Source organism: Crocuta crocuta, unplaced genomic scaffold, assembly GCF_008692635.1.
Source record: "Crocuta crocuta isolate KB4526 unplaced genomic scaffold, BGI_CrCroc_1.0 scaffold219, whole genome shotgun sequence".
Taxonomy (NCBI): Eukaryota; Metazoa; Chordata; class Mammalia; order Carnivora; family Hyaenidae; genus Crocuta; species Crocuta crocuta.
The window spans coordinates 457,515-478,389 of NW_027551572.1; the positions used below are offsets into that span (position 1 = coordinate 457,515).

Sequence of the window (20,875 nt, forward strand, 5' to 3'; positions counted from 1 at the left end):
TTGCCAATCCCTGGTCTAGAAGTTCAAAATGGCTTCAATCTCAACATTTCTTTATTTCCCTGTCCTTAACCCTTCTCCATGAGCTTCCACATTTCCAGATGTAAAAGAACAAAAAAGTCCTTCACAAATCCATAACATCATTTTAAAAAGTTAGGCATAAAAGCAATGACAGTCTTTGTGATTAGGCTATTTTTGCACCTATTTTGAAACACAAAATATCCCTCCACTTATCTAGCCACCATCTGAAATTCCTGCATTCCCCACTCCCCACAGAGTATGAAAGATCTTATTAATACATGTTTCAGTGGGAAATAAACCAGTGTCAGACTAAACTGTTATTCTCCTTTCAAATAGGAAAATTTTCCTCATACAGAGACAATTACCACACAGTGAGGCCTATGAGAATACTGAGTGTCCAGCTCCACATAGGGAAAGAAGGAGTACCTAACTCTATGGGGTTTGTACTTAGTTCTTCAGGCAAAGGGGAGAAGCCCTGAGGGATACTAAGCATGGTGATGACCTAATCACAACTGAAATTTAAAATGGTTATTCTTGGGGTGCCTGGGTGGCTCAATCAATTAGGCCTCCATCTTCAGTTCAGGTCATGATCTCACAGTTTGTGAGTTCAAGCCCCACACTGGGCTTTCTTCTGTCAGCACAGAGCCTGCTTTGGATCTTCTGTCCCCATCTCTCTCTGCCCCTTCCCAACTGGCACTGGTGCACTCTCTCTCTCTCTCTCTCTCAAAAGTAAATAAACATTAAAAAAATAAAATAAGATAAAATAAAATAAAATGATTATTCCTGAAGCTGTGTTTAATAGGGGTTTGGGGGCAATGGCGGTGAACCAGAGAGGAGACTGAAGGTTATTAAGAGACTATTAAAATTAATCCAGGTAAGAAATTGAGCAGAAAGGGTGTGGAGGCTTGGGAAGAGATCTGGGAGGCAAGGTTAGCTAAATTCAGCAAATGAATCAATGTGGGGGCTGGGAAGGTTGTTAAATTGTAAGGTGTGTAAGGATGGGTTCTTGACTTATTGAAAAAGACCAGCTAACAAGTGCTCTCTGTTCTGGATTATCTGCAGCGGAAGAGTTGGAGTTAAACTAACAAGGGCTATGAATGCTAAAAGATGTAATGATCGAGGGTAAAGGGTGTAAGAAGAAGACTGAGGTAATAACAGCAACAAGTCTTAACCAGATCAAAAAGATGGGTCATATCAGAAAAAACAAGGGTCATGGTCAAAAAGCTCAAATAAAACAACGAAAACAATAATTTGCATTAGAAGCCCTCTCTGCACTATGAATTGTCCCTCACAAGGGTCTACTCTGCCATGAGGTATTTACTACCAGGTTTTCTTTTACCCTTTACCCCATCCAGCTGACTCAGAATTATCAAACTTGCATGGCCTCACACTACTCTTGCCTCCAACAAATTATCACTCAGGTATGAGGATAACTTCTAGAAATTTATCCCACAGATAGGCTAGTATGCAAGCAGAATGATAACCTGTAAGTTTGCACATGAAAACATGATTTTAACATCAAGACACTGAAACAACAGATAACTCTATCAATAGGGAAATAAATTACAGTAAATTATGATAGAGTCATATGATGGAATATTATGCCAGATTAAAAACAAAGAAGCCACTTTATATGCTGATATAAGGTTAAATGGGGAAAAAAAGATTCACTTGCATTTTTATGTATGCAACTTATATATATATATAACATATATAGTTTATATATACATATATACACACAAACACACAATAAAGAAAGCATTGCTTGCTCATGGAAAAACCAAGTATCAGAGGGCAACAGTGAAAAGAAGACTTATCATATATATCTCCTTACTTTTTAAAATTTTTGGACCATGTGAATAGAGAAACTACTAAAAAAATAACCAGGGCAAAAACTGAGAGTAGAATAAAGATTTTGTGACAGGTAACACCTCAAATTTATTAATTCCATTCATCATTTCTCAAGAAGCTACTGGAGGATGTGTTTCATCTATATAAGAAAATAAACAACAAAATCATCATATCTAAAAAATAGGGACTCCTTCAAAAATGCCAGCAAAGAAAATTCCCAAACAACTACCATCGAATAGGCTTAGAAAGCAACAGTCCAAACTGAAACAAGAGGAGAGAGTGCCCCAGAAGAAACCAACACATCCGATAGGTTTGATTATGTGGAAGAATCATACTGAGAAGACAGCGGAGCATATAGAAACAGGAATTGATATGTCAACAAACTAGGCTATTTTTTTTTTTTCTTAAATGAATTATTCACTCTGTGGTTCAAAAATTTTTACTCATACTCAAAATACACTTGCTTGGCTCAGCAGTAAACAATATGTACATAATAATCATAAGTAAATACCAAAATGCAAACAAAAAATGTATAACTATACTGAGACATGGAGGAAGGTAGAGCAAGAGGCATGTGTGAACAAGAGCCAAATATTTATCTCCTTTAATGGGAAGTCAGTAGATAATGTCAAATATTGATAAATTACAAAACAGTAGTATAAGCACATTATTGCAAAGGGCAAATACTGGAAGAAGCACCCAAAAGAGATTAAAGCATTCCTAGAGGCAGCAGGACTGGGGGAAATGAGAGTTGACTGGATTTTTGTTGCTATTGCTGTTGTAAGCCTTTTAATAATTCTTTTTAATTTTATTTACATTTAAGTAGAGGTACAGGACTTGGAATCAGATGGCTTGGCTTGGAATAGTGGCTCTGCCATTTCACTGGCCTCATAGACAGAGGCAAATTATTTGCTCTATTTTCCTGTCTCTAAAATAGGGAGAAAAATGCTATGCACTTCATAATATGGCTTTGAAGTGGCTTTCAAGGTTAAATATTTAATTCATGTAAATGCTTAAAATATGCCTGGCACATAAGTGCTTAATAGCAAAAGAGTAAAGAAGGGATAATACTTATTAAGATAACAAATATTAACTTTTGTTACTTGATAAAAATGGGAAGGCATTAATAATTAAAATCTAATTTTAAATATAAGAGCCACATATTAAAGTCTGCTCCTTTTGTCTGGAAACTTTAACTTTTTTAAAAGTCAATACTTCCAGGTACTAAGTGGGAATTTATTTCTTGAGGCTACAGTCTTCAGTTTAAATCCATAGTTGGAANCTAGCTAGTGCTGGAAAAGGGGAGCTCAAACTGGAATCTGAAGGATGAGATTTTAGCTAGATGGGCCAAAAGAGAAGGGAAGAGAGTTAGTTCCAGGCAGGGGTGAGGACACTTGCAAAGATCAGAGGCATGAGGGCAGGAGGAACATACTAATAAAAAGGGCCAGTAGAGCTGGAACAGAGAGTAACATGACACAGGTGTGTGCATGGAGGCAGGAACTCAATCATTCCAGGCTTTTAGGCTGAGTTAAGGAGCTGGCCTTATCCTAAGGCAATGAAGGGCTTTAAGCAGTTGTGAAAGTTTTGAAAAGATCCCTCTGGGTGCAGAGCAGGGAACCAACCAGAAGGAATTTAGGTAATCAGTTGGGAGGCCATTTATAAAAGTCCAGGCAAGAGATGATGGTAGTGACAAGAATGTAGAAAAGTAGATGGATTTGAAAAATATTTATTTAAAAGTTAAAACTGACAGAATACGTTTTGGTGGGGGGGGGGAGGTCTAGTCTGATTAAATTGTATTATTTAAGTAAAAGTTGCCCTTCCAGTAATTCCTCACCAATAGCAATATACTCAGTTGTAAAACATTGATAAACTAAAACTATAAGGCATTTCAATCACAACGTTAACTTTTCACTTCTAAACAGTAAAACTCAGATCTTGGAACAAAACCAAAAGCCACAAAAATAATGTGGAATTCAGAGGAATAAGATGGAAATAACAACAATCTAAATTAAATAGACTAATTAAGTACAGTGAAACAAGTTTCCTAACTCCTCAATTTCTGTGGTTGCTACCCAGTAGGAAAGCAAATATACTGACTGCCTGCCCAACGTCATTCCCCTCTGCCACTCTTACTTCAATATTTTTATCCCATGATTGGCTTACAGGAAAGAGAAATACTACATGCTTTGCAAATATCTAAACAGGTGTACACAGGCACAAAAGCAGACTATATTAAATCACATATGTAAAGTGCATGATAGAAGTATGCATAAGACATCTCCTCTAGCCCAGGTGTATATAAAGGTATGTATGTGTGTGGGGTACAGTTTCCTAAGTGAGGGGAGGCCTCGATTGAGTCTTAAGAGGTAAAAAGAGTTATAGAGGTAATATCAATGGGGAGTAACAAAAAAGAAAAAAGCACACAGGAAAAAACATTGAAGTCTGTTGTTGGAACATAAAATTTTGATTTATATATCCATAGTTAAGCAAGAGTCAGATTCTGTGGGACCATTTTAAGGACCATGGGTTCTATCCTGAGTTAAGGAAAGTTATTAAGATTTAAGCAGAGGAGAAATTCAGGTTTACATTTTTAGAGATCATTAGCTGAGAAGTTCTGCTGAGGATGGATTTGAGCATAACACCATCTGCTGAGATATTGGGTAACAGGTGGCTATGGTACCCCAGTTAAGAGTTGATGAGACCTTGAACTGGAGTAGAAGCAGATAAATTTGGGGGGAGGCAGAGGAGAAGGGCAGAAAATGTTAACAGATTCAGTGATCTGATAGTTGTGGGGGTTAAGAAAAGAGAGTAAAAAATGATCTCTGGATGTCTGACATGACACCTGGAGAGTGGTACAGATCCATAACCCATTCTCCAATATCCTTGGAGCCAACTATGTTTTAAAATTCAGAATATTCTGGATGTTAGATAGGAGATATGGTTTACATACCCAATATAACAATGTACCCCTAGCAGGGCCTGGAACAGTACCATATAATTAAACACATCCCACCAAGTGGAATAGATGATAGCTTCCTAACAGTACATTTAGGTTTTGTAGCAAATTGAGTTCAAGTGTTGCTGACAAGAGAGTTACCAAAAACATTCTGGATTCCAGATTTTTTTTGGGGGGGGGGGTTGGAATTGTGGATAAGAAATGGTAGATGTTCTACCACTCACAAATAAAATACGGGAAGTAAAACAGGTTGGTTTTGTTTTTGATGGAATTAAAGTTCTTGTTTACTCAGGTATGATCTCAAATAATTATGGCATCTTAAAAGATGTCCAGCAAGCAATGGAATAAATGAACAAACTAGATGGGACAGTTTGAAACTAAAACAATTACAGGGAAAATGTACACTCAGGGAAATAAGTCTCTGTTTGATGCCAAAAATATGAACCCAACTTAGAGAATGACTCAAGGAGACTTCATCCATCAATAGTCGCTAATGACCTAGAATTCAGAGTCCTACTTGTCTTCGCTTTACCACATAAGTTAATGCATTTTGGTCTCTTGCCATTGTTGGCATTGATTTAAATTCAATGTTGCTATTAGCAGTACATTAATTTTGTTAAAATTACTCAAATTATACAAAATGAATTATTCTGGTATTAACTAGATGCATAATTAGGTGATTGAAAATATGTCCTTCTCAATCAGATTTTCTAACCATAAAAGATCTGTCATAACAAATGCATTTCTACACTTTATGAACCAGAGAACTAAATATGTTCTGAAGGCGATTTGGGGGTTGATCATTTCCAACATATTAAATATACTAATTTTCTTTTAGAGAAAATTCCTTCTACCAGGAATTAAAATAAAAATTTTCTAAGGAAGGCTTAATCATCCCTGGAAAGTTTCCAAGCCTACATTCCTTCCAGGTCCTTAGAGACCTAATCTAATCTCTCAATCTAGTCTTTTTAGGGAATAGGGATCTGATTCCTATAATTTGTCTCTTATATCTGCTTCATAGTAAAAGAAAAACATATACAAAACATTAACAGACTACAAACCAATAATAAACTGGCTTATGTTTATTCTAATGATTTTCTTAAGACTCTGTCTAGCACTATTAACATAGCCATAAAATTTAGAATTTGGAATAGAGCTGGGCAGAATTATTATTATTTTTTAACGTTTATTTATTTTTGAGACAGAGAGCCAGAGCAGGAGCGGGGGAGGGGCAAAGAGAGAGGGAGACACAAGCTCTGAGCTGTCAGTACAGACCCCAGCACAGGGCTTGATCCCACAAACCGTGAGATCGTGACCTGAGTTGAAGTCGGAGGCTTAACCAATTGAGTCACCCAGGTGTCCCAAATTATTTTTCACTCTCAAACTTTCACTTGATAATTGTTAACATCAGAAACTCTTCAGGAAAACCTTTCCAGTTTTCCCTGTCCCCAAACATACTACACACACTACGCTGAGGACCCATTTAAAATACAATAATGTACAGTGACGTTTCATGCAGTTCCTTATGTGTGAGAAATTTAGTCTAGCACCAGGTCCTAAAGTCTCAAGCCCTTCAACAAAAATTTAATGAGGATGATAGTATAATTCTATATTTTAAAAATATGCAGTTTGCTTTTCTTTCTTTCAAGTATGTGTGTGTGTATGACACAGTAAGCTGACAGAAAAATCAGTCTTCAAAGTACAAATTCAAGAAGATACCACTATTTGCATTATAAGTTCCAGTCCATCTGTGGCCATAAAAATCATTCCAGTGTGTTGAGATTAGTATTTTAAAAATAAAATAGAGGAAAATCCACATTATGAGCCTAGAAATTATTTTGTGAGCCTTGTTTCATACATATACAGAGAGAGAGAGTATCCTGCATTGAGGCATAGAATTCATTTCTTATTGAGGACTGCAGTCCAAAAAGTAGTTTTAAAAATACTAATGTTGAAGACGTGTGCTTGCCAGCCAAAAATCTAGAGTGTTGCCAATGGAGGGATGGCCCTGGGTTACTGCCTCATAAAATATATTTTAAGCCAATACAATAAAACATCAGAAGATTAATTATGTTGTCCATGTTGACTCAAAAAATTAACTGTGACTCTGAAAAACCAAGAAAGGATTAAAAATCTCAATCCACATGGCATTTTCAATACACATGTGAGAGGAAGAGAGTGACCTCCTCACTCACTCTCCCTGGAGTTGGGCATCCTCTAGACAAGTAGAAATTAGGGTAAATCAGAGCTGGACAAAGAACAATTGATTTTTCTGTATTTACAAAGGCCTTACAAATTATATGAAACACAAAAAAATAAGCATCTTATGATAAGTGAGAATGAGAATGGTGAAAAGTAAAGAACATGAGTCTTGAATCAAGTCGCTGGAATAATAATAATGCCATGTCTACCACTAACTTGCTGGGTGAGCTGAAATTAGAATCTCTCTCTTAGCTTTGGTTTATAAGAAACCGGATGGATTGACTCTCCAAACTGAGAAGGGGATCCTAAGATTGCTAGGGGTAGAGGAGATTCCTGACTTAAGGCCTTATTAGCTTAATCCTGGGAAGTATTTTTTTTTCTATTTTACAGATAATTTAACTGAGGCACACTGTTACTCTGATGCAAACATGTTACATTTCTCCCTTAAGAGTAAAGATAGTCTAGAAACATCTAGTTCAATAATCAATGAGGTTTAAATTAATACTCTAAACTCAGGGAACAACACCTACACCTAATTTTTAAAGCATGTTTAGCATATGTATTTCTCTGTATGGAGATAAGATTAAGAGGACAGGCCAGGCTCTTTTGACGTAAGCAGAAGGCACTGGTTGAAAATACCATTAATAATTATGTCCTGTTTGTGTAGTGGTCATTTACCTTTAATTGCACCTATATGAGCTGTGAAGGCATTTTGGTAAGTGTGCAATTTCAAATACATTTTTAAAAATCAGCAAAGATAGAAGAAAAATGCAGGCACTGGAACTGCCAATTATGAGAAACCTCTATGTAAAAATACTAGTTAAAGCAATATAAAAAGAAAGATGCTTGGTACAAATAAGCTGTTCAGAATTTTAATAGATATGCCAGACTTCAGATACTAAAAGTAAAAGTTAAGTTTAATGAATTCTAATTGTAGGGTATGACTTTAGCCTCATGTATTTTAACCACACTCAAAAAAAAAAAGTATACAGTAAATGAAGCAACAGATTTTCCCACAAGCAGAAATTCTCAAATGAAAACGCAGCAACTTTCTTATTTTTTAACAATAGTATTTGAACACGAAGGTCTTCACTGCGTGTATTATAACTTTTTATAGCATGCTACGCTGGCTTAAGAACATTTTCTAAAAATCAGAAAAGTTGTTACTCTGTGGGGTTCTAAAAACAGAAACAGTTATTTGATGAGTTTGAAGTGAAGTGTTTTTTGATGAGTTTTGAGAGAGAAGGAAATAAAAGGCTAAGGTAAGCACCAGTTTCACCCTCAATTCTTAAGCTTTAGAAAAGCCTAATTAGGCAGGGAAAGGAATTTGGGCCTGGCACACCCAGGTCCAGACGTGGCAGGATCCTGAAACAAAGTTTTTCTGAACCTTTGAGTCATATGCCACAGGCAAACCAGAGCCGCGATATGCAGGTCGTTAAGTCAACAGGTCCTTTAACGAGATGGTGTGCGGTTGGTGAGTGGCAGCTGGATTTCTTCCTGCCACGAAGAAAATAACTCTCCTCGATCAAACCGGAAAGTGGGCGCAGCTCTGGCTTAGGGAGTGCACCCGGAAAAGTGTAGAGAGAAGGGGGTGGGGGAGAGAGGGATGTCCGCGTCCCGACCACAGAGCGCTTTCCAAACCACTCAGAAACCATTTAAATGGCTCGGGCGGCCGCGGTTTCCAGCCTAGGACTGTCTGGGGTCCGGCTGGGAAAGTTGCCTGGCAAAGCCGTGCCCTTTCCCGTCGCGGGTTTGTTCCCCGCGAGAGGCGGCGAGAAGAGACCAGCATNCCTGCCTTCCCGCTGGGCCTCCTGCGTTGCCAGGAGCGGCCGAACCGAGGCTCCGCTTCCTCCTGGAGTCTCACAGGTGAGCTCCAGCCTGCGACGTCGGCAGGGGCGAGGCCCCCGTCCCGCGCCTGCGCGCCAGCCTCCTGCCCCGCCCAAGCCCTACCTGAGCGCTCCAGGTGAGGACCGAGCGCCGCGCGCTGGGTGGGGGCGCCGTCCCGGCGGAGCGCAGCTGCCGCGCCGCTTCTCCGCAGACGGCGAGGCTGGTTCTCCCCGCGGGGCGCGTGCCGCCGCCCGTCTACATTTGAGGGGTCCTGCACCGACCTGGCGGCAGTGGGCACCTTGTGACCAGAACACAGGCTGCGTCCTTAGGGAACCAGAAGGTCCAGATTTCCCTAACACACGGCTTCCCTTCTCTACGGTTCGCCAAAATAAAGGGGTGCGCCGCCCGGAGACTGGGGGGGCCCAGTGCCCCCCGACAGCCACCTCATGACGGCTGCAACTGTTGTCTCGTATGGTTTCCTCGAGCACGGTTCAGCAGCTTCTGTCACCAGTTAGGTTCGTGAGCTATTGGGTGAGCTTCCTTCCCATGTACTAGTCTTGATTTCATCACTTGACTCACTTCAGCGCAGCTAGTGGTTTCCGTTTCTGTAAGCGCGCGCTCTGGTAGGGGCGCCTCCCGTCCAAAGGAGGAGCCTCTCTCTTCCAAAGAAGAACCTCTGGTATTTGGCAGAGCCTTGCTAACTTGGGGCGCACCACCCCTTCCTGGGTTACAATCGAAAGGCAAACCGATTGCCCGATGAGAGGGCGAGCAGCGACAGTACAGAGAAACCTGCTGTCCTTGTTTGGAAAGACACTGGTTTCCTGCAGAGGTTTTGCTTCAACTGGAGGTTTGCTTGGAAGCTCATCTACTGAGAGGGTGATGAGGCAGGCTCTAGGGAGATAGGGGACTTTGCCGTTGTTTTTAAAGACATTTTTTTAGACAGTATTCGTTTTTCCTTTGATGATATTTACAACTTTGTTTCAGCCTGCCTTCTGCTGTTATGACAAACATTTGACACACCCAAAACCAGGACTTAAAAATGACCTCTATACCTTTTTTTTTTTTTTTAATATCTGAGAGAGACAGACAGAGTAAGCAGGGGAAGGTCAGAGAGAAGGAGACAAAGAATCTGAAACAGGCTCCAGGCTCTGAGCTGTCAGCACAGAGCCCAATGCGGGGCTTAACCCACTGAGCCACCCAGGCGCCCCCCTCTATACTTTCTTATAAACTCAATCAGTATTTGGCTCTGTCTTCAAGGTATGTAGGAATAGAAAAAGCAATAGCTGAAAATGTTTCAGGCATGCTTAATTACATGGTGGCAGGTTTTTCTATAGTTTAGCTCTGGCCTTCCTCCTGTATTTTGACACATTACGCTTATGGTTTCTGTTTATTGGTATATTAATGTTACATGTGACCTAAAATTAAAATTTAGAAATACTGGTTAGTATAGTATCAGTAGGTGTAGCTTTAGAACGTGGCTAGTCTGACACTGGGTTTAGCATCACAATATACTATTTTATACCACAGCTATGAATCTGATCTAAAACTTTAGGTGTTTTTTTTTTTTTGTCTTGTATATTGTATTTATTTTGCAAGCATCAAGGAACATTTGGGGGTTTGTGATATTTTAATATCAGTACCTACAAGCAGTTTTAAAACTTTCCCTCTCTCCTCTGCAAAACGTTCAGGAGCTCCTTATGTGTATTACCACACTACCTTGATAATATTTGTCCTTAGATTCAGAGCTGAAAATACCACCTACTAAATCCACCACCACCCCCCTTTTTTTTTTTTTTGAGGTTCTGCCACTTTCTCTGTTGTTTGCCTCTAGATGGAGATTAGAGTCTCAGTCTTTGGGATATTTGGGAGAAATCCGAAGTGTATAACCACGGAGTCTGTATCTCTGTACCACCCATCTCTGAATGAGGGCAGAGCCAAAGACTATGAGAGTTTTAATGTCCCACCAGGCAAAGAGTGACAATTTCCACCAACAAGAGCAGAAAAGAGCAAATGGACATAGAAAAGCAATTTGGAATCCAAAGACTGAGGTTCATTGACAGCAAGACTAGTAAAGTCAAATAATAACTGGAAAGAGAAGCTAGGGCAGATCTACAAAAAGAGATCCAAGCAAATAGGACCAAAATGCTAGATGAGGGGTGAAAAAAAGAACAGAACAAATATAAAAAGCAGGAGTTACTAAAAATTGGCTGCCAGTTTTACAAAGGAGACAGATAATTTAAACAAGGAAAGCAGTATTTTGGGGGTCTGGCATATCTACCAGCATTACATGTAGTATTCCATTTCATTCTGAAAGCAAAATCTTAAAATTAAGTTTTTTACTTAACAATAAAATTCAAATGCTGCAGCCCCCCCCAAAAGAAACAAGCATTATGCTGCAATGTTTAATGCCCTAAATCCAATAGGATGAAGGGGTTTTGACAGTATCATCCTATTTAAGATTATGAAATAAAGAATTTGTTTTATAAAGGAGAAATTAGTATTTCTTTATAAAATAAAAAACCCAGGAGACTTAGTGTAGACATGCTTCTCAGAAACAAGCTTGTAATTCTACATGTTTGGCATGTAATGGCAGTTAAAATAGAAAATTAAGAAGATTCATGCAGGAAAGAAGAAACATTTCTCTCTCTCTTTCTCTCCACACACAGACACACACACACACACATACACACATACACACACAGACACTAGCTATAAAATTCTACTATATATAGATTTAAAATAATACTCACCGTTTAATAATTTTTCTCAGCATTTAAACACTGCCAGGACTGGTATGTAACACTTAGTAGGTACTCAATAATTGTTTGTTAAATTAATAAACTGATACCACAAAAAACCCATTATACCTAATATCTTAAACAGAGTACAAGTCCAAAGAATGGTTTAACCAAACTGTATGGAGAAATAATGTAGGACAAGTAAGAGTGATGGACTAAGAATTTGAGGGACAGCGTCTAGTAACAATAGCTATCGGTTATCACGTACCAATGTTTCAAAAGGCACTACACAAAGCAATGTATACTTGTACAAGTTACTCTAATTCTGGGCTTAAATATTCTCTTCCTCAAAATAAAATACTGGTACAAGGTGGTCACCAATTTCCTTTACACACTGATTCTTGTAAATTTTGTGATAATTGTCATGCAAAACAATCTTCTGGATATAGGAATCACAATTAATGGAAAACAAAGATGAAGGAATGGGAATTACTTAACTGAGAAATTTTAATTCATAAAATTAATGATAATATACAGTGTAACTAGTAAAATTATTAAGATTCACTAAGTCCAACTTTAAATGTTTTCAGTTTGTTAATTGTTTAATTGTTGGTTACCCAGGGCTTAGCAACATCAGCCTGAAACATATTGCCTGCCTGATTTAACCTTTAAAAACAATTTTGCCGTATGTGGAAACTGGAATCTCTAGTCAGGATCTCAAAGTCAAATTGAGAGTTTTGGCTCAAAGACTAAACAGATTGAAATAATTTCTACTAAAAGAATTGAAAGGCTATTGATTTAAAAGGAGAATAGTGTTGGTATCATAGTGAAGAGCCACAAATATGTGGGCATTTTTTTATATAACTACTCAGCATAATTCTACATTGTGTTTAAAATAAGAGTTAAAACAGTAAAAACGTGAAGAGATTATTTTTAGTATGGACTTTCTGAGACAGTATATTGTATGAAGATTGCCTATGAGGCCCCCCCCTCCCCTGAGAATATCAACAGAAAAACCATCTGGGACTTTCAAAGAGGCACACACTTCTATGAGTGTGCTTTTTGACTTAAATTGCAACAGAACTATGTCTTGTTAATCTTGTATCCTTAATGCTTGGCACATAGTAGGTGCTCAATAAATATTTGATGAAATGGATTGAGTAGAGTGCAGAGTTTCAAGCTTTTAAGCATTAGCATAAGAGCAGAAAGAAATACCATGCTGAGTCAGGCTAATATTCAATCTAGCTAGCTCTAAATTCTGACGGTGGCATCAAAGGATTTTTTCTGGGAAAAGATCGTGATAGTCCTGCATGATGGTGACCTCAGCTATGTACTCCAGGTGTCCCTGACTCACTCTGTCCTAATTGATCTCTGTCTGTAAGATGACTTTTAAAATTGTAAATCAATTCATATTTATTTTAGAAAAATGAGAAAATACAGATAAACTAAAAGGAACCAGTTGGAAACATCCCCAAATTCCTCCCATGTAGATGATTCAGTGCTAACTGCCAGACCCTTTTTTTTCCTTCTGTTTATCTCTCCAGATACTTTTGAAAAACTAAGGAGAGTGGAATGGAAGATATAAGGGGGAGACAGAAACATGGTTTTAAAATAAAAACTAGGTCATATTGGGATCTTGTTTTGTAGCCAGTTTTCTACTTAACTTATCTCCCCATGTCAATACATTCATTTTTTACAACATGGTTTCTTTTTGTATAAATGTATTTAATCAGTCACGTATTGGATGATTAAATACAAATTAAAAAGATTGTTTTCTAATTTTCCTTTTGCAAACCATGCTGTGATGATCACATTTTTTAGTGTTCACTCTCTTCATCTATAGAGACATTTACAGTGATTTTCTTCTGGCTGTATTAAACTACTTTGTATCAGTCATCCAAGATCCTAAACAATGATGATAGCAGAAGAATCATATCACAAAGACAAATCATAGGAGATAAATTAATAATTTAACATTTCCTATTTGTAAAAATAATCCTTGTTACGAAAACTTGCTTATTTTTATTAAAACCTTAACACTTTAGAAGTATGGAAGTGGAGTGTGCCCTTACTATGGAAAAGTCAGATCTCTTACCTTCTCCTGATGATACCACATTCTCCTGATGATACCACATTCAGCTTCCCGCTTCTGAAAGTCTGTGTGTTTCTCTTCACTTCTCCAAATCCCCTCCAGCCCAGCTGAAGGCCCTAACCTCCCATGGAACCTCCTAATTCAGCCCAAATAACCTTGATATTTCTTAATTCCAGTGCACTGTCATAAAGTAAACACCCCTCCTCCCTTGGTCCTTGCCCCAATCCTCACTCCAATATCATGAAGGGAGAACTGTGTAGAGACACCACCTGCCCATGATATCATTTGTTGCCAAGTAAGTTATGATAAATTGTTAAATAACTTAAATCATAGATGATACAGATGTTCTTTTGGCATAATAGGCCTAAAGTATTAGACCAAAAGAAATAGCTTCATTGTATTTAAAGAGAAATGTTGATTTTTCATGCATATTAGAAGGGGAATTTTGAAGGAAATTATGTTTTTTCAGTGTCTTTGATTTTTAATTTATTAACAGAAAAGTAATTTGCTGCCCAAGATAGGATCTTATCAACATACTTCCTTCTTTACATCTAATCAAAATATCAGAATATACTGTTCTTCACTCCAACAGTTTCAGTAGACTCTAAGACCACACCAAACTTCTTGCCTCTGCAAAGCTTCAGGGACAGGGGTTCCTGACATACAACTGACATTTGGGGTTGACACAAAAAAATTACTACTAGGAAAAAAAATCACGGCTAGGGAAGGAAGTTTGTTTATTTCAATTGGAGCAGTTGGTGAATAACAGAGGGGGGGAGTGTTGGGAATGTAGATATTATAGAAAGAGGTTAAAGGGCTTAGAAATGACCGGGAAGAAGAGTAGAAGACAGAGGAATCACCTGTGTGGGGCATCCTCTCAAGGATTAAGGAGAATCTTTGGGGACGCATCCCCCCAAGGTCTGGTAATGTGGCTTTACTTCTGGGAGTGAATAGGGAGAGGAAGTAAACCAGGAGCAACATCCAATTTCTTTCTCTTTCCCCTTCTCCCCTCTCCTCCTGCCCTCCCCCACCCTCCTGCGAAAACTCTGTACAGCTTTGGAACGATTAGCTAACCTCTGTGATGAAAATTTTTAGCATTCATTGAGATATGGTATATATTTGATTCACAGTAAGATCATATCCAACAGGACCTCTCCTAGCAGCCTAAACAGTGTTTTGTGTAAATTATAAAATGTCACCCAGGGGCAGAGAGAATTCACAGATACCTGGCTTGGCAAGTGGATGACCCCTTTGTCATAGTAGATGCAAATCTACTCCCCAGCATCCAGTGGGCTGAATGGAACCCAGTCTGCATTTCAGCCCTACTTGCCTTTTGGCAGGATACTTTTATTCAGGGCACAGCATACACAACCTGGTGTCCAATCAGGTGAAATCTCTTTCCTGAGTATCTGGAATAACTGTGCCACTTGCATTGGCCAATAGAATATGGTGAAAGTCATGTTATGTCCCTTCCAAAGCTATGCTTTAAATGATTTTTTTACCCTCTGCTCTTACTCTCTTGGAATGTTGCCATGCTATGAAGAAGCCTGGAGTGAACGACCAGAGAGAGAGAGACACCTAGCTGTCCCAGATATTTCAGCTGAGCTGAACACAATCCCCAGCCAACCACCAGCTAAATGCAACTTTGTGACTGATCCCAGGCCAATACCAACAGAAGAGCCACCTGGTCAACCAACAAAACCATGAGAAATATTAAGTCATTGTTGTTCAAGCCACTAAGTTAAGGGGAAGGTTTTTTTTTTTTCTAATTTATTTAACTATTTCCACTAAATTTGGTGTCTCAACAAGAAGAAGAATATAAGCACCTTTTCCATTTGTGCACCCTCTATATTCTCCCTATTAATGCAGAGAAAGCTTTGCGATGCAAAAGCTTGGATTTATTAGAATTTTGAAAGTCTAAGCCTTGAATGAGTCTGCACAAAGCACGTGCTATAAACTATATATTTTAAAGAATATGTGCTCAGTCTTAATCCATTTTCTATCCCCACCCCAAATCTTGATAAAATTTGTGCAGAATAGGGAAAAAGAAGAGTCAGGGTTGATTGGAGACAGGGGCCTTGGCAGCATGCCTGAGCAGAAGCCCTATAACCTCACCATGCAGGAATGCCATATTTCACAACTACTTGGGCCACCATTCATAGAAGAAGATGTACAGGAAGGCAAATTTGACCCTAAAAAGCAGGCTCTGAAGGAACTCTGAGAGCAAAAAAGAAGTTCCCCTGGAGAACAGGAAGACCCCAGGGTTATTTCTTGTCTAACACTGAAGAACGTTAAGAACAGATAATATTTCTAAATGAGGAACTGGACAGTCCCATAGCCCTCTTGTACCCCAGGAAGATTCAGAAAGCCCCCAAAATGTTTTCCCATGCAGGAGAGAATGATTCGGTCTGGATGTTTTTGTAAATTAAATTTTATTGGAAGAGAGGCAAGCCCCTTCATTCACCTATTGTCTATGGCTGCTTTGATGCTACAAGGCAGAGAGTTGAGTAGTTGTGTCAGAAATTGCACAGTCTGCAAAGCCTAAGGTATTTATTAGCTGCCTTTTTATAGAAAAAAAAAAATGCCAATCCTTATTTTAGATGAAGCACAGAGAACTGGGAAAACCTAAATTTTGCACAATAACACATAACAAAAGTGAAACGTGTAGACCATGACTACAAGGTGCATTGGAACCAGGATGTAGTATCAGTAGATGACAACCTGGATACTGTGACGGCCTAATGCCAATCGTCTCGCATGAAAACATTTCCCAATTCCCATCCCATACTTGGACCCTCCTAGGAAGGACCTACAGAATGCAGTTGTGTTCCTCGTGCAACAGAGGAAATCCCAGACTTACTGATATTGTTACTACCTGGTGTAATAGAGACTCGTAAGAGAAAATTAGCTTAGGTATAAACATAAGAAATAATTTTACATGGAGTTTCTTATATATCTGATTCTGTCTTCAAAATCAGTACCCACTACAAAACCTTCCATAGTTATGCACAAAATGGATGCAAAAGAAATCTATGTTGAATGTTGAGCCTCGGTGGGGTTTCCTTTGGTCTCTCAATTTCTAAAACTGCATGGTGGCACTGCCTTTTCATATAGAAAGTATGTATTCATAACTTATGTCTTATATAAGCTCTCTCTGGTGGTGATGATGCACATTCCTTTTTAGTTCCATCCCTTCCCTCCATTGTAAGTTTTTTTAATGTTAATGTTTTTATTCCCTGAGACAACCATTCTCTTGTTCCAAGCCTCAAAAGTAAAAGAGAATGGTAGTTGGAAAACATCTATGAAGTGAGTAGGAGGAGACAGTGGGGCGGGGATCCTGAGGTCTGTGGTTTATGTCACAAAAAACACTGGTAAGAGCTTTGGATGAAAAGGAAGTTGCTTATAATCTGTTGTGATCACTTGCACTGAGAAAAATGTTACTTCCTGCTTTGAGTTTGGATGTGGAGCAGGGAGAACATTTACTGGGTACTAACTTCGTCCCAGAAATTATTCCTACATTATCTCATTTAGTCTCCACAAAACCCCTGTCCCAGAAATTATTCCTACATTATCTCATTTAGTCTCCACAAAACCCCTGTCCCAGAAATTATTCCTACATTATCTCATTTAGTCTCCACAAAACCCCTGTCCCAGAAATTATTCCTACATTATCTCATTTAGTCTCCACAAAACGCCTGTATCATCTTTCAAGTGAGGAGACCTCAGTGAGGAGTTCAAAGATGTACAAGTAATAGAGTTGGACTGTGGAAACAGGTCAGACCCAAAACCCATACTCTGTCAACTATATCAGTCATGAAAGTTATAAGATTATTTTACCCTGAATCTAAGGGTGAACGATTTTGTATCTTCAGCTTGTCTTGAAGGCATTCATTGACAATTTCTATTTTCACAGTTTCTATTTCATTCGTAAATGGTAACATATGGAAAAGTTAAGCAACGTACATTTTTTCCTCCACACATAAATCTTACATCTTCAAGTATATTAAAACCACAGTTGTTAATTTTGTTTCATATAAAGATTCCTTTAAATATAAGATGCTATGAAACCAAAATGCAAACACACTGATTTCTACAATCAAAACATTGAGGATCATGGGAATGTCTAGAAAACACAGAAGGATAAAAGAGAGCATGAAGCTATTTTAAGAGAGTTCTCCATTTTAACAATAGATACAAGATGTTCATTTGGGCACTTTATGTTTAACTTTTAGTATAACAAAGATTCCCCCCAAAATGGTTAAAATTCTGGTATAATTGTATAACAACTGGTAATGTTAATCCCCGAGAGAGAGAGAGAGAGAGAGACAGAGAGAGAAAGAAATCATTTTAGAGGTACATAATATAAAGCTATTCAGTGAAAAGGTAGACCAAAATAAGAATCATCATGCATACATGTTTTACAACATCTCACTGAGAGAGCTTTGAAAATAACTCTTCATTTCTAAAGATTGTCAAATACATAAGACCTGAGAGAGGCTGTCAATTTGTTATGGAACTTGACCTTTTGTAGCATCGCTGACTGTAATGAACTGGAGTGACTAGTTTTGCCATTTTTTAATAGCAGTAAACACTACGATAATCTCACAGAAATCAAGAAATAATGTCCCAGACCACACACAAGTAGCTGAGTTATAAAGGATGGAAAGATTGTTTTTAAAATATTTTGCTTAAATACAATAATGGCAATGGCTGTGTAGTAGTAGCCTTTGCTTTTTACTGGTTTTGCCAAATACTGAAGAGTTTCAAAAGAACATTTATGAAATACATACAATAGATAAAGAATGATTATGCAAAAAACAACTGTGTACCTACCACCTATTAAAGAGAAAGAATATTATTCTGATACCTTCTGTGGGACCCTCTGAGATCCAACCCTTTCCTAACTTCAAATTTTGTATTCATCATTCCTTTGCTTTTCTTCAGAGTTTGCCACACACAATTGTATGCCTAAACAAAATACTGGCTAATTTTATACATTTTTTTTGCCTTAGGTCAGTTCCTTTTTTAAAAAAATTGAAGTATAATTAACATATAGTGTTACATTAGTTTCAGGTGTACGATATAACAAATCAACAGTTCTATACATTACATTCTCCTGTAATTACATCACAATAAGTGTCCTCTTGGTCCTCTCTATCTATTTCATCCATCTCCCTACCCCACCTCCTTTCATATATTCTATATTTTTACATTTTATACATTATAGAAATGTATGTACAATATTCTGCTGCTTGATTTTTTTTTTTTTTTGTTCACGATGTAGATGAGATTTATACATGTTTTATTACCTAGCTGTCACTATTTAATTTCACACTGTGCTGGCTTTATCTATTCTGCTCTTGATCGACATTTGAAAAATCTCCAGGTGCATGTATGAGAGAGAAAGAGATCACAAACAATATTGCTAAGAACGTTCTTATACTTGCCTTCTGGTACATGTGAAAGAGCTTCTCTTGGATAAATATCTAGGAGTAAAATTGCTAGGTTATAGCAAATTTACCAGATAATGCTCAGTTATTTTCCAGAGTGGTTATATAACATATCCTTATGGTTTTGATGGCATGCTCCTTTACTGAACTACAGTGTATATGTATATAGATCTGCACATGCATATAATTATATATACATATTACTCTTTTTAATATAGATTATTTTCTGGAAATAATTTTATAGACTAGAAATCTAAGTCATAGTATTAGTGCTGCCTTTTCAAAAGAACCAAGAATTGTGAAAGATGTGGTTGATTGGGAATTTTTGTTATTTGTTGCCAGGAAACAAAATATTAAGGAAAAAATGGGAAGAATGTTTTAGTTATGTCTTAACAGATGGAAAAACAAATGTATTTATCTTTGACTTGCCTTCCATTACACTACTGATGTCTTCATTTCTAGGACTGAAATAGGCATTCACTCCATCCTCAATCTTGGTCTTTGGTCTTCTAAAGAAGTCCAAGGGCTGATTGCTGACATTCAAAATAATGTGTTATGCAAGAAACCAATTTCAGGGATGGAAAGAAGGCTGCACTTCTTTAGCCATAACTCCTAACAATCATCAGAATGGGAGCACTGAAAAAGATCTCAATGTCTTTTTGTCTCCTCCATAATTTTTTTTGGACTTTTTTTCCACTTGTAACAATCCTCCACTTTAAGTCGAAGAGGGTTCATTAACTGCCCAACTGGGTATATTTCAAATATTGTAAAAGTTTAGACTTTACTTAACTAAAATCCTCTGGGTACAATACCACCAGAAGCACATGCTTCTCGTTTATATCTAATAAGATTTCTTGAATCAGGGCAGGCCTATAAAAACGTGCTGTTCTTTAGAAGAAACATTTTGTAAAATGCCCAAAAAAGGTTGTTTTTTAAACTTCCTTTGTGTAAACACTATTTTTCAAAGCTTCCTAATGTTATAGGAACTCCTAATTATTTAAATTAGAATCAAGAAAATGATAACATTATCTTGAAAATTCTTTGAGTGGTATCGCCCAGGTCTTGTGTTCAACTGATCAATGTGTGTGCCCCGATGATCTCTTACACTAAGACCAGAAAGCTATAAAACCCTATCTTGCAATTAAGGTGCAATGGCTTATATATTTCATAATGTGTCCATTCCAGTGGGGTAGTGCACTCCCTGATATGCTTTATAAATACTAAATGAATCGCTTGGGTTATTTATAAGAAATCATTACTATGAACCTAGTGAAGAATTATCAGACATTAAGCACTATGATAAACACATCACAGATCTCTGCTAAAAATTTAATGGAGAACTGCAGAAATCTTCTAAGATTTCCAAGCAAAATATATATGGGCTTTAAATGATTTGGTCATTGTTATAGTTTTCTTGATGGAGAGCTATTCAGTGCTGAGATGCTTTCTAATATACAATCCAAACTGTAAAGCAAACATATCAAACATATCAGCCACTAAAAAATCTAAAATAAGGAGTGCCTGGGTGGCTCAATAGGTTAGGCATCTGACTCTTGATCTCAGCTTAGGCCATGATCTCACAGTTCATGAGATCAAGCCCCACAACAGGCTCTGTGCTGACAGTGCAGAGACTGCTTTGGATTCTCTTTCCCTCCCTCTGCCCTCCTGCTCATGCTCATGCTCTCTCTCTCCCTCCAAATAAATAAACTTAAAAAAAAAATAAACATCTTAAGCTCAAGTA

The 20,875-nt window shown here is 37.8% G+C and overlaps 1 protein-coding gene across 8 annotated transcripts in view; it reads right to left on the reverse strand.

The window, feature by feature from the left end:
* GALNT3 (polypeptide N-acetylgalactosaminyltransferase 3) overlaps positions 1–20,875 on the reverse strand; it is a 99,131-nt gene that overhangs the window by 32,851 nt on the left and 45,405 nt on the right. Inside the window, exon 1 of one of the 8 annotated variants that reach the window (XM_077751163.1) lies at positions 8,978–9,384. The exons of the other annotated variants lie outside the window; for them this stretch is intronic. The gene's annotated coding sequence lies outside the window, so the exon portion shown is untranslated. Of the gene's footprint in view, positions 1–8,977; positions 9,385–20,875 lie in introns of those variants that run through there. 8 annotated transcript variants of the gene reach the window in all.